Below are 11238 nucleotides of genomic sequence, written 5' to 3'. Positions count from 1 at the left end.
TTATTCTATACTTTTGTTAGTTACATACCTAAAAAATATAGTACAATGACTACGTTGCAATGACACACAAATTCGATAAAATGTTAATGTACAACAATTGCACAAAAAACAAATAGCATACATTATTATAGATCTCAATTTTTCACATCCTAGTTTTATATCAGACTCCCATCTTATTATTATTTTGTTAGGCGAGAAACAAACATGTTAAGAAAACTTGGTCCAAAACCTCTATAAAAGCACCTCCAGCCATCTTCATCAAGCAACAGCCTGGTAGTTTTCATGACTGAAGGCCTACCCTCACCATAGTTGTCCATAACCTGAAATCACATGAAAATAATAAAACACCCGGTGATGGAATTCTCACAATTACCATGCATGATAATAGTTCCTTCTATGACCGTAGTTAGCTACTTAGTTGTACTAACTTTATGTTCGGGTACATAGCCTATGTAACAAAGGTGATATGATAAACAGCCAACTCAATGGTAATCTGCACACCTAAGGTATAACATGATCATCACAGTATTGTAGACATCATTCGCTTGCACATGCCATAACTAAAATGTGCCAGCCTTGAAATGTCATATTGAAATTGAATAATAGGTGTGGTTGTGAAACTGAGGCACCTGACACAGAGGAACAATAAGCTTGAGACCAGACCTATGTCACCCAGGTTAAGTGCTAAAACATGATTTCACAAGCTACCTAGCATAATGGACATGTTGTCCTTCTCCATTGTATATTGAGGAGCTTTGGGCCCAGTTGAAATCATGTATATTAAAGCTACAAATATTTCACAAGTCAGAAAGTATAGCCTAGGCATGTCAACTTCTAAATTTCAGGAAGAACTACCTAAGGAAACCCCTATGATCTTCTAACACTCACAATGATTCATTGTCCTAGTCAAAAAATCTTGTCTAATAAATAAGCTAGTAGCAAAAATATGAGACGCTAGATTCCTTACACCAGAAATAAGGTGCTAGCAAAAAGAAAACATGACGAATACCACAGAAACTGTTTCTGCAAAGATACATAATCACATCTTCAGAAGAACAATTAAATTTACCTGAAGCCGAGTCTTGATGGTATCTATTGGAGTGGTGATAATCGACCAGCAAGCACCAGCAGTTGTTCTTCTTGTTGTTGCTTGGACACAAACAAGTTGTTCCCGTAGGTCAATTTTTTTTCAGAGCACGTGTTTACATAAAATTACAAAAGAGTATATCATGATAATGTAGACTAAGCGATACATTTTGGACATTACAAAAGAGTATATCAAGTTCTGCTTTCCAACCTTTAGTAGCACATTGCTGCAGAAACAAAAAGCTCATAAGAAGCAAGAAATGTTTCTACTGAGACAAAAGATTACAAGAGCAAGTGTACCTGATCATCTGTGCCAGTTTCTGGAATTGCACACAAGACTAATGAGGTCATAGCAGCAATTTTGTTGCCCGGGACTGAACTTGATGCCTGTGAAGTTAGATTCTAGAAGGGAAATGCATGGCATGTTTCCTCGGCTTCCTAAAGGGATGGATTTAATACCTTTGGTTGGTTACTTGGTTGTTGATGGGCAATCAATGAAGCAATAGCATCATCAAATGAATCACATGTGGCAGGCACCTGCGACATCGGCGAAGAACCCATTCCCCCAACTGCCAGGCGCGACGTCGAGGGAGCCTGTGGGCGCTTGGAGGGGGCCGGGGACCACGCATGCGCCTGTTGTCTAGTTGTTTGTTATCATGGTGGGTCATAATTGCCATGGCATATGACTGGACTCCAAAGCAGAGAAAACCTAAACGTTTAGCATCAATGACATTAGACTGAAGGTATCCAATCACTTGTTAGTTGCTAAGTTATAACTTGAAAGAAATTTGCTAAATGGTTCTAAAACAAAATAAGATAAAACTAAATGAAAATTTGAAAATGTAAACTACTATGACATGGTAAGTAACTCACATTTTCCTTCACATCTATCGACAAACCTTGAGAACATCCAATAACCTTCTAACTATATCCATAGGAACCTCATGCAATATCCTTTTGGGCCGAACAGAAGTAATTTCATTCACAAGAACCTTAACATCACTAAGTTACAATGACAACCAGCCACTGTCATCTCCATTAACAGGAAGCTTGGCTTTTCCACAAAAATCCTCCACCACCTCACAAAAATCATAATTATGGCCAGAATCAGTAGGATTTTAAAAATAAAGGGAAGCAACATTGTAGGATATACAATCACGGGTGGACCTAGAAACTGCCAGATCCGGCGTCACTAACCATGGTAGGAGAAGAAGCGGTATTTGCACCCCTCCATGTGCGCGATCATGGCATCCACGGCGCCGTCGATTCACGGTGAGGATGAAAGCGTAGGGGTTGGGTGTGCAGTTTGGAGCACCCGGCTCCGAGGGTTTGACTGCAACTGTGTACACGGGGATGATGGGGGCATGTGCCTGCGCGAGGGAGCTGCTAATCCGGTATTCCCTCGCCGACTTGGTGTCCCGGTCAAACCTGCCCCGACTGACGGGAGGATCCAACGGCAGCCGCTCGCCCACACAACAACCATGCATCTGCACCGCTCCTCCACATGTCGCGTCGCGGTCGTCACGGCCCACGGCCCGACGCTCCTCCCCCCTCATCGACCACCCCCTCTCTCTTCTTCTATTCCCTATCCTTCTCTCGTCTCCTCCATCGCTGCCCCCACATCTATTCACCCATCCATTCGTTCCTTCGTCTCTACGCACAAATGAGAGAAGGCTAGGTCGTCGTCGTTGTCATTGTCGTCGTGACGCGGAGAGATCTGGGAGGAGGAGCGATGGACGGGAAGTTGCCGCCGCCGAACCCGAACCTGGCGTACTGGGAGGACTGTTGGAGCGAGGGCGAGAAGGTCGCGCTTGTCGACGCCTGGGGCTCGCGCTACCTCGACCTCAACCGTGGGAGCCTCCGCCAGCCGCAGTGGCGGGAGGTCGCCGACGCCGTCAACTCTCGCCCCGGGGCCTCCGCGCGCCGCTGCCTGCCGCGCACCGACATCCAGTGCAAGAACCGCGTTGACACGCTCAAGAAGAAGTACAAGGTCGAGTGCGCGCGGCGGGCCATCGTCGTGGAACTTCTACAGCCAGTTCGACCTCCTCGTCGGGCCCACGCTCACCGGCATCAAGAAGTTGTCCCCACCGCGCGCCGCGCTGCCTGTGTTCTGGAGGGGGCACTAGTACAAAGAAGTTCTATAGTGGCGGTTGTAAACCTATTTATAGTGGCGTTTTTCGTAACCGCCAGTGCTAGGGGCCAGTAGAAATCATCATTTGTACAGGCGGGTAACTGAGGACCGCCAGTGAAAATCGATTTTCACTGGCGGTCGGCGTAATAAAACCGCCAGTGAAAATCGATTTTCACTGGCGGTCGACGTAATAAACCGCCAGTGCAAATCGTTTCCAGGAAACATAAAACATATTTTAAAAATAGTTAAAAAATTTATTTTTATTAGGCCCACCCCACCCGCCCGTCTCCGACAAGTCGCGCATTTTTCGCGCAAAATTCGCGCGCTACGCGGTTGTTAGTATTCGAACCGTCGACCTCACCCTCGCGCGTATCCTCCCCTACCACTCCGTCTATGACATGTCTTGTGTCTAGTTTGTAGTTGTTTTCTCCACATATTACAACCATTTGAGTGTAAATTGCTTATTTGAGACCCTAAACGAATTCAAATAAAAAAGTTGTCAACTACAAAGATAAATAACTTTTGAAGTTCTACAACTTTTATTTTGACACTTTTTTCATCCGAGGTAGTTTGCAAAATTTGAATTTTAAATTTGACATACTTAGATTCAATTTTTGAGAACTGAAATGAGTTCAAATAAAAAAGTTGTCAACTACAAAGTTTCATAACTTTTAGAGATCTACAACTTTTATTTTGGTGGTTTTGTCGTACGAGGCCGTTTGAAAAACTCGAAAAATTAAGGATAAAAATGATTTCTAGTGGCGGTTTCTTAAGAAAACCGCCACTAGAAATCGTATTTCTAGTTGCGGTTCCTTAAGAAAACCGCCACTACAAATCATGGATTTCTACTGGCGGTTTTCTTAAGGAACCGCCAGTAGAAATACGATTTCTAGTGGCGGTTTTCTTAAGGAACCGCCACTAGAAATAACACAGTCGGTGGATAACCGAAACCGCCTGTAAAAATATATCGTCCCCGCAGGCTTTGAGCCTTTTTGTACTAGTGGGGAGACGACCGAGGGGGATCTAGGGGCGACGCATGCGGGTGGGGTAGGGGCCATAGGATGGACGGTGCGAGTAGCGGCCATAGGACGGACCGTCCAGATTAATAGAAGGCAGAACAAGGGGAGGCAGGCTCCCCCTTGCAGCCTTAATATAGTAGTATAGATTATCACTGCATGATCGATTAAAACATATGATTGCATGGATGTATCCTTCGACAACGAACTTTTATCCATCTAATAACATTTTTAGCCAACTAACTATTAGTTCTAGTGCATTTAAACACACCTTAATATCTCTTATATTATTCGACGACACCATATGGTGGATCATCAAAGATGGTTTTTTTATTGCACGATTACACCGATGTTGGGTATTCGCTCGTTTAAAATGGAACAAAAGCCATTCATGTTCTTGAGAGACGTTTTAGTCGCCTGACTTTATTTGAGTCCATCACATTCCAAGATCATGTTCTTAATTTATCAAAGAATAAACACCGGATCCTCCAATAATTATGCATGCATATACTCCCGATGCAAGGTGACGCTGGCGATACAACCTCTGTTCAAGCGCTCGGTGACGTTCAACCTCTGTTCAACCTCTGTTCAACCTCACTAAGCAGGTGGCCACGTTCGCGTACTGGCATGAGTTCGCCGACATCGCGTGGTTCCCAGGGCATGGGCGGGCAGTGTACCGCATCGACGACCGTCGACCGCCTGCCGCTGAGCGCGTCCGGCGACGGTGCCATGGACTTCATCGGCTTCCACGCCACCCCGACGCTCGTGATCCAGGCAACCCGCCTCGCCGAGGACCTGTTCGAGCGTGCCAGCAACGGCAGCGGCAAGTGCCTGACGTCGCGAGTGACGCATGCGGCGCTGCCCGTGTTCCGGAGGGGGAGACGACCGAGGGGGGTCTGGGGGCGACGCGGGGAGGGTAGGGGGCATAAGATGGACGGTCCGGGTAGCAGCCATAGGACGGACGGTCCAGATTAACAAAAGACAGAACATGGGAGAGACAGGCTACCCATTGCAGCCTTAATATAGTAGTATAGATTTGATAAAAACTTAATAGAACATGCAATTATATTAATGCAAACAGTAACTATATATATCATCGATGATATGCATGGTCATCATAAAATAAATTATAGCTTTCAAAATTTATAGTAAAGGTAAACATAAATAAATCTGTAGAATTCCAGTGGTCATGCCTTTTGGCGACCGCTACCTTGACGGACAACGACCGCAAAGCCCCGTCAAGCAAGTCTCCCTCGCAAATCTCAATTTTGTAGGGACCCTCTTGTACGCTAGTATTTGAAAGCAAATGCCGCATGCACTTTCGGTTTAGAACTATTCGCCGATGATCTGGCTGGCTGTTTCACCACTTGTGCAGTTGGCATGTTGGTTTCAAGTACAGATCAATTTAGCAAAAATCAAATCAGAGTCGATACAAGAAGATAGACAAAATTTCATTCGATATGCATACTGCATCTGTGAAGGCTTCTTTGGAACACGATGCGGCCGAGCGGCACCGAGGAAGGCCCTCTCAACATCTGTAATCGTGCCTTTGTCAGTGCACACTCCGTACGAAAGCCAAGCGTGTGGTTTCTGCCAACATTTTCTTACTACGAATTGATTATGTACTAAAGTGTGTGCGAATATTTTCTCTTCTCGTGTGCTCTGATAACTTTTCCTTCACGAAACATGAAGTTGTTTACTTTTTTAAACAAAAAGTGGTCTTCATCTCGCATAAGAAAATTGCTTTTTTCATTGTCAAAAGTAATATATATAATATATATAGGACCGTCAATGCAAGGTGACGCGATGTGCTGCAGATGCTTTGACAAATGACAAACAGTAGAAACTTGTCATACCTCATACAGTAGCAGGACTTAGTCAAAAGTTCACTTTAGAGGTGACGTGGCCATGCCGATACTAGCACCAAATTACAACAGCATAAAGTTCATTTACAGCACAACAGTAAACTATATAATTAACTTTCAATGGTCAAGGCTTATGGAAATGAGCTAATTTCCGTCAGTTTGGGCTAACTTTCTTTGGCTACAGGCACCCGCTGTGAATTACTAATAGTAACGCTAACTACTGTCGACAATGAGTAAGCCAACCAAAATTAACTAACTTTTCCTAGCTCTCCATTCAATTGACGGGGCGTTTGGATCCCTTCATTTTAGAGGAATTGAAATTCACTCAATAAAGTAACTTATTTTGTTTGGAATTTGAAATTCCACCACTTTCCAAAGTTCATATATTAGTCTATCTCAAATTCATGGGGTGGGGATGGGAAATGATTTTATACAGTAGTAGAATTTGTTTCTACTCTATAACTTACGTGACACTGCACTCTTCGTCTCACTCCTCTATAGTAAAAATATAGCACATAAATATCTTCGATATCTTGATAATAATAGTATACAAATATATTTTGTATAAAACTGAATTAGCTTAATTGATATATGCCTAAATTACTATTATTAGAATAGAATTCAATTCCAATGATCCAAACGGGGCGAGAAGTTATCTCTAGATGCTTAAAATTTGTTGGCTGCATACTTAGCCGACACAAATTAATAGTTTCAACAGCCAACGCTAGCTGATTTTATTTATTTATTCACATAAATCACATAGAATATGTCCATTCACAACACACAAAATGGTTCAAGTACCATTCCGTTCATAACTCATACAACATCGACATACATTCATAGTTCAAATGTCCATAATTAAAATGCCCATTCACAAATGTCCATTCATATATACATCCCAGAATTGTCTTATCACGCATCACAAATGAATGTCCATAGTTCAGGTCAAATTACCAGTCGTAAGTATTACACAAAATCAAATATTCAATAGCCACCACTTGAATAATTGGAGTTTTGGTCACTACCTCTTGGAGGGACACCGAAGATTACATTTACAAATGCGGTTCCAGCATCCCTCAAGCCTAACTATATGGACCAAAATGTGGAATAAGCAAGAAAATAGACTTTGACATGGAAAGGTTTAAAACTAACAGATATAATAAGCTTTAAGAATATGTGCTCTTCAGGTGCTCGTATCTGTACAGTTGGACTATGGAAAATCTAAGTCCCTTGTGGCATCGACCCTATATGAAATGTACAAATGAGACCAAATGAGCAAACTTAGTATGAATCGGTCAAGTTTATATGTAATGTACTATAATTTGCTAGTTTGAGTAAGTTTTGCTATAATGCATCAAATAGGAGGACAAATGCAAAAACTTAGTTATAATTGGGCAAATTTAAAAAACAATGCTATATATCTCACTAGTTTGAGTTGGTTTTGCAAGAATTTATCAAGCATGAGGCCAATTTAGCAAACTTTGTTTTCTCAAACCAAGCTTGGACTTCATTAAACAAGAATATTATGTTTGACTAGTTTGAGTAAGTTTTGCTAGAATCAATCACAACACCATTCTAAACGACTTCTAGTGGCCAAAGTAACTTCTGATGGCCCTTGGGATACCTGTCGAAAGTTATGTTAGCTTCTAATAGCCAAGGGTGGCCTTCGGAAGTTCTTAACTTCTGACACCCAACCTAGGGCTGACAAAAGTTTCTTTGGTCATTGCAAATTAACTTAACTTCTAAGAGCTTTGTCTATAGCCAATGGAAGTTAACTTCCGATGGCTTCGGGAAGCTGTTGGAAGTTAACTTTTGATGGCTTCAGGAAGCTATCAGAAGTTACGTAATATAACTTGCACACCACTGTTCTTTTTGCCAATTTCTTATTCTCAGTTTATCTCCACTCTCACTATCGTGTATCCCACTCGCTAGTGCCCCTTCCCTAGCCCTGGCCCCCTAGTGACCCTTCCATGGACCTAGCCTACCGGTGCCCAAAGCTTTTTGTGCCTTAGTCTCCTTCTCGCAACTTCTACTGCTTCAACATGTTAGACGGACACATTTTCTATATGTTCGCCACTATAGTAGATAGCCACGGTGGTCCATGAGTGAAGTAGATAACCTCACGGGATTTCATGCATCGTATGTATGGAAATTCCACAAAAAATCTCATGCGATTGATCAAATCAACCCAAATCTTAGACTTTTGGCCTGAAGAGGATTACACCCATGACGTCGATCTGTTACGTCAATCTGTTTGTTGTGTACAAAGTTAGCCCGATGGGGATTCCAGCCGATAGGGGCGAGTTGCACCCAAAACAAAGAAGGACGGATTGATCTCTTCAGTCATATACAATGTAATATGCTCCAACCCCTTATAACCAATTGATCTAATCAAACCCTACATCAAGTAGATCCATCTCATGAACATAGATCTAGACCTAAAACAACACAGAACCTGCTCCAAAACCACTGTAGGATTATGGGGAGGCTACACTAGCGCAAAACAAAATTTTGACCCTAGAAACCAAGAGCTAATGTTGTTATAGGTCATGGAATTACCACTAGATATGTAGGGCAGTACAAACCGTCTCGATGTAGATGAAGGAGTCGAGCGGTGTCGTGTAGTCACCGACGTATTTCACGTCCTCGCGCGATTTGTCCTAGTGCTATAGAGGTAGAACCTCCTAGGAATCCACATGTATAGGGAGGAAGGGCTGCATACCAAACTTCTAGGTTCACGATGGTGGCTTGACGAGGACAAGAGGGGTGCAACTGTTGGTTTGCTGGTGGCAAATTAGGTTAAACTTAATCATGCCACATCCCCTCATTGTATATGTGTACTTTAGGGTTTCTGACTTCGAGGCCCATCAGCAACCCTAAACCTAGTCTAATTCGGATCCTATACGAGTTAGGCTTACTTCCCCTTAAGTGTGTGACCCTATAGGTTCACGTACACATAGACATGGCTTGAGTACTCTTACTTAGCCCAATAATTGATAGCGGCCTCTAGGAAGACATGTCAACTCCTATGCACATGTAAAGATCATATCAAACAAACCATTGTAATATTACGTACATGTTGTTCTCTTTGTCTCACAATATTTGGTCAGGCTCTATGGTGACCTCTCTTTCTCGATACTGTGAATGGGAATCCTTTCAATGGTTAACTCTGAACCCTACCATGGCCATGCATTTCCTGATCCAATCAATCAAGGGGCCCAAAGATATCTCTCTCAAGAAGAAAGGGACAAATTCCATCTTGACTGACCATGCCTCACAGCATGCTTCCTGACAAACCCAAAACTACCTTTATAGCTACCCATTTATGGAGTAGCATTTTATAGTCCCTAAGTAGGTCAATTTACATCTTGAGAACATGCGGCAATCTCAGGTCTAAGGACACAGTGTACATGTTGCAAAAATATAATTATATTACAATATCTCACGTTGGGTCGATCTAGCCTCATGTCATACATGCATCCAAATTATTAGCTTTGGCATCTCCATGTCCATAACTTGTGAAATGTAGTCATCAACTCATACATGTGCTAGTCATCGACTCTAACTAGGGACACCATTTAGAATAACCATACAAGTAAAGAATCTCACAAACAATTCATATTATTGCTAATCAATACAAGGTGCCTTTCATGGATATTCAATTAAGCAATATATATATATATATCATGGATACAAGAAAAATATGCTAATCTCTATGTTTATCTCTAGGGCATATTTCTAACAACGCCGGCGGTTAGTGTGGCATGGTGGCGATCACGCCGGTGCGGTGGAGGAGATGTGATGGCTAGGACTTAGTCACGTTGTGACATGGAGAGGAGGGACAGAAAGTGTCTATGACCAGGGAGTAAAATCAAGGTACGACATGAGGCTCCGATGTTTGGCCATGGCATTGGTGAATGGTTGTGCATGGCATCGTGGAGGCTGGTGAGGGCAGTGGACATACACTAGTACACAGAAGCTCTATAGTGGCGGTTCTAAACCTATTTACACTGGCGTTTTTCAGTACCGCCAGTGCTAGGGGTCTGTGGAAATCAGCATTTCCACTGGCGGTTATTTTGGAACCGCCAGTGAAAAGTGCATTTTCACTGGCGGCTGAATAAAGAAAACCGCCAGTGAAAATGCATTTCCACTGGCGGTTTTATAAAGCAAACCGCTAGTGGAAATGCACTTTTCACTGGCGGTTTTCTTTATTTAGCCGCCAGTGGAAGTTTTCCCGCCATTTTTCAAAATTTCAAACAATACTGAATTATATATATATTTATTTACACACACACAAACATATATATATATATAGATCTATATTGATATTGAAAGCAACATGAAATTAAATTCTATCATACATTTATATACATCAAAGTATTCTGTTTACAACCATATATGCTTCATGCATTCTATACATCATAAGTTTTCACCTAAGCTCTAATAACTATCTCGGCTAAGAGATAATCTACTAATTTATGTTAGTATTCTAAACTCTGGCAAAGCTAATGTTCCGGAAGCATCGTGATATTTTCCTTCTGCGGGAATGACCTCTTTCAATATGAATGTGCAGAGGTCCTCGACTATGCCATACAATGCAGCTTCGGTCAAGTTCTCCGGGTTTCCTCGTTGAAATTGCTGTAAAGGAATTTTATAAACATCATCTATTTATACTCAATAATAACACATTTGCATCTTTAATGACATAAATACATACTTGACTATTACTAATAATACCTTGTCAGAGTTCGTGATGTATCGTCCGTTCACTCTCATGAACTCGCACGCATAGAATCCACATATGACCGATCCTTGTGGTTGCTTGTGGCACTACATAACGGGAGATTGGTTATTTAGTTGCAACATTGTGTATGATATGTATTCATAAAATCACATGCTTACCGGCCAGTGATGATGGATGTCTAGTGGCACGAGTTTTTTCGACAGGTCGTACTTTCCACCTCTCATCTTATAGAATCTATAAGCCCTGTGATCTCAAATAGAATCACCATGTTATTCTCAAATTTTAATCGATAAAAGTATGCATGCATAGAAAAGGCTTACAGCTCTAAGATGCTGAGGAATGTTGCATATGTCGAAGGGTCGAAGTTCAAGGAGTCGAGCACCAGCACCTTTCCAA

General features: G+C 42.2%; 1 pseudogene across 1 annotated transcript; it reads left to right on the top strand.

Annotated features, from left to right (window-relative positions):
• The first annotated feature begins 2705 nt into the window (after window positions 1-2705).
• LOC100276144 (GT1 superfamily protein pseudogene) lies at window positions 2706-3478 on the top strand (annotated as a pseudogene). The gene is given in 1 exon segment (NR_148562.1): window positions 2706-3478. The product of NR_148562.1 is annotated as a GT1 superfamily protein pseudogene (transcript).
• The last annotated feature ends 7760 nt before the right edge of the window (window positions 3479-11238 follow it).

Source organism: Zea mays, chromosome 1 (genome assembly GCF_902167145.1).
Source record: "Zea mays cultivar B73 chromosome 1, Zm-B73-REFERENCE-NAM-5.0, whole genome shotgun sequence".
In the NCBI taxonomy this organism is placed as follows: Eukaryota; Viridiplantae; Streptophyta; class Magnoliopsida; order Poales; family Poaceae; genus Zea; species Zea mays.
The sequence above is the reverse complement of the archived record's forward strand: the minus strand, read 5'-3'. Positions and strand labels throughout refer to the sequence as shown.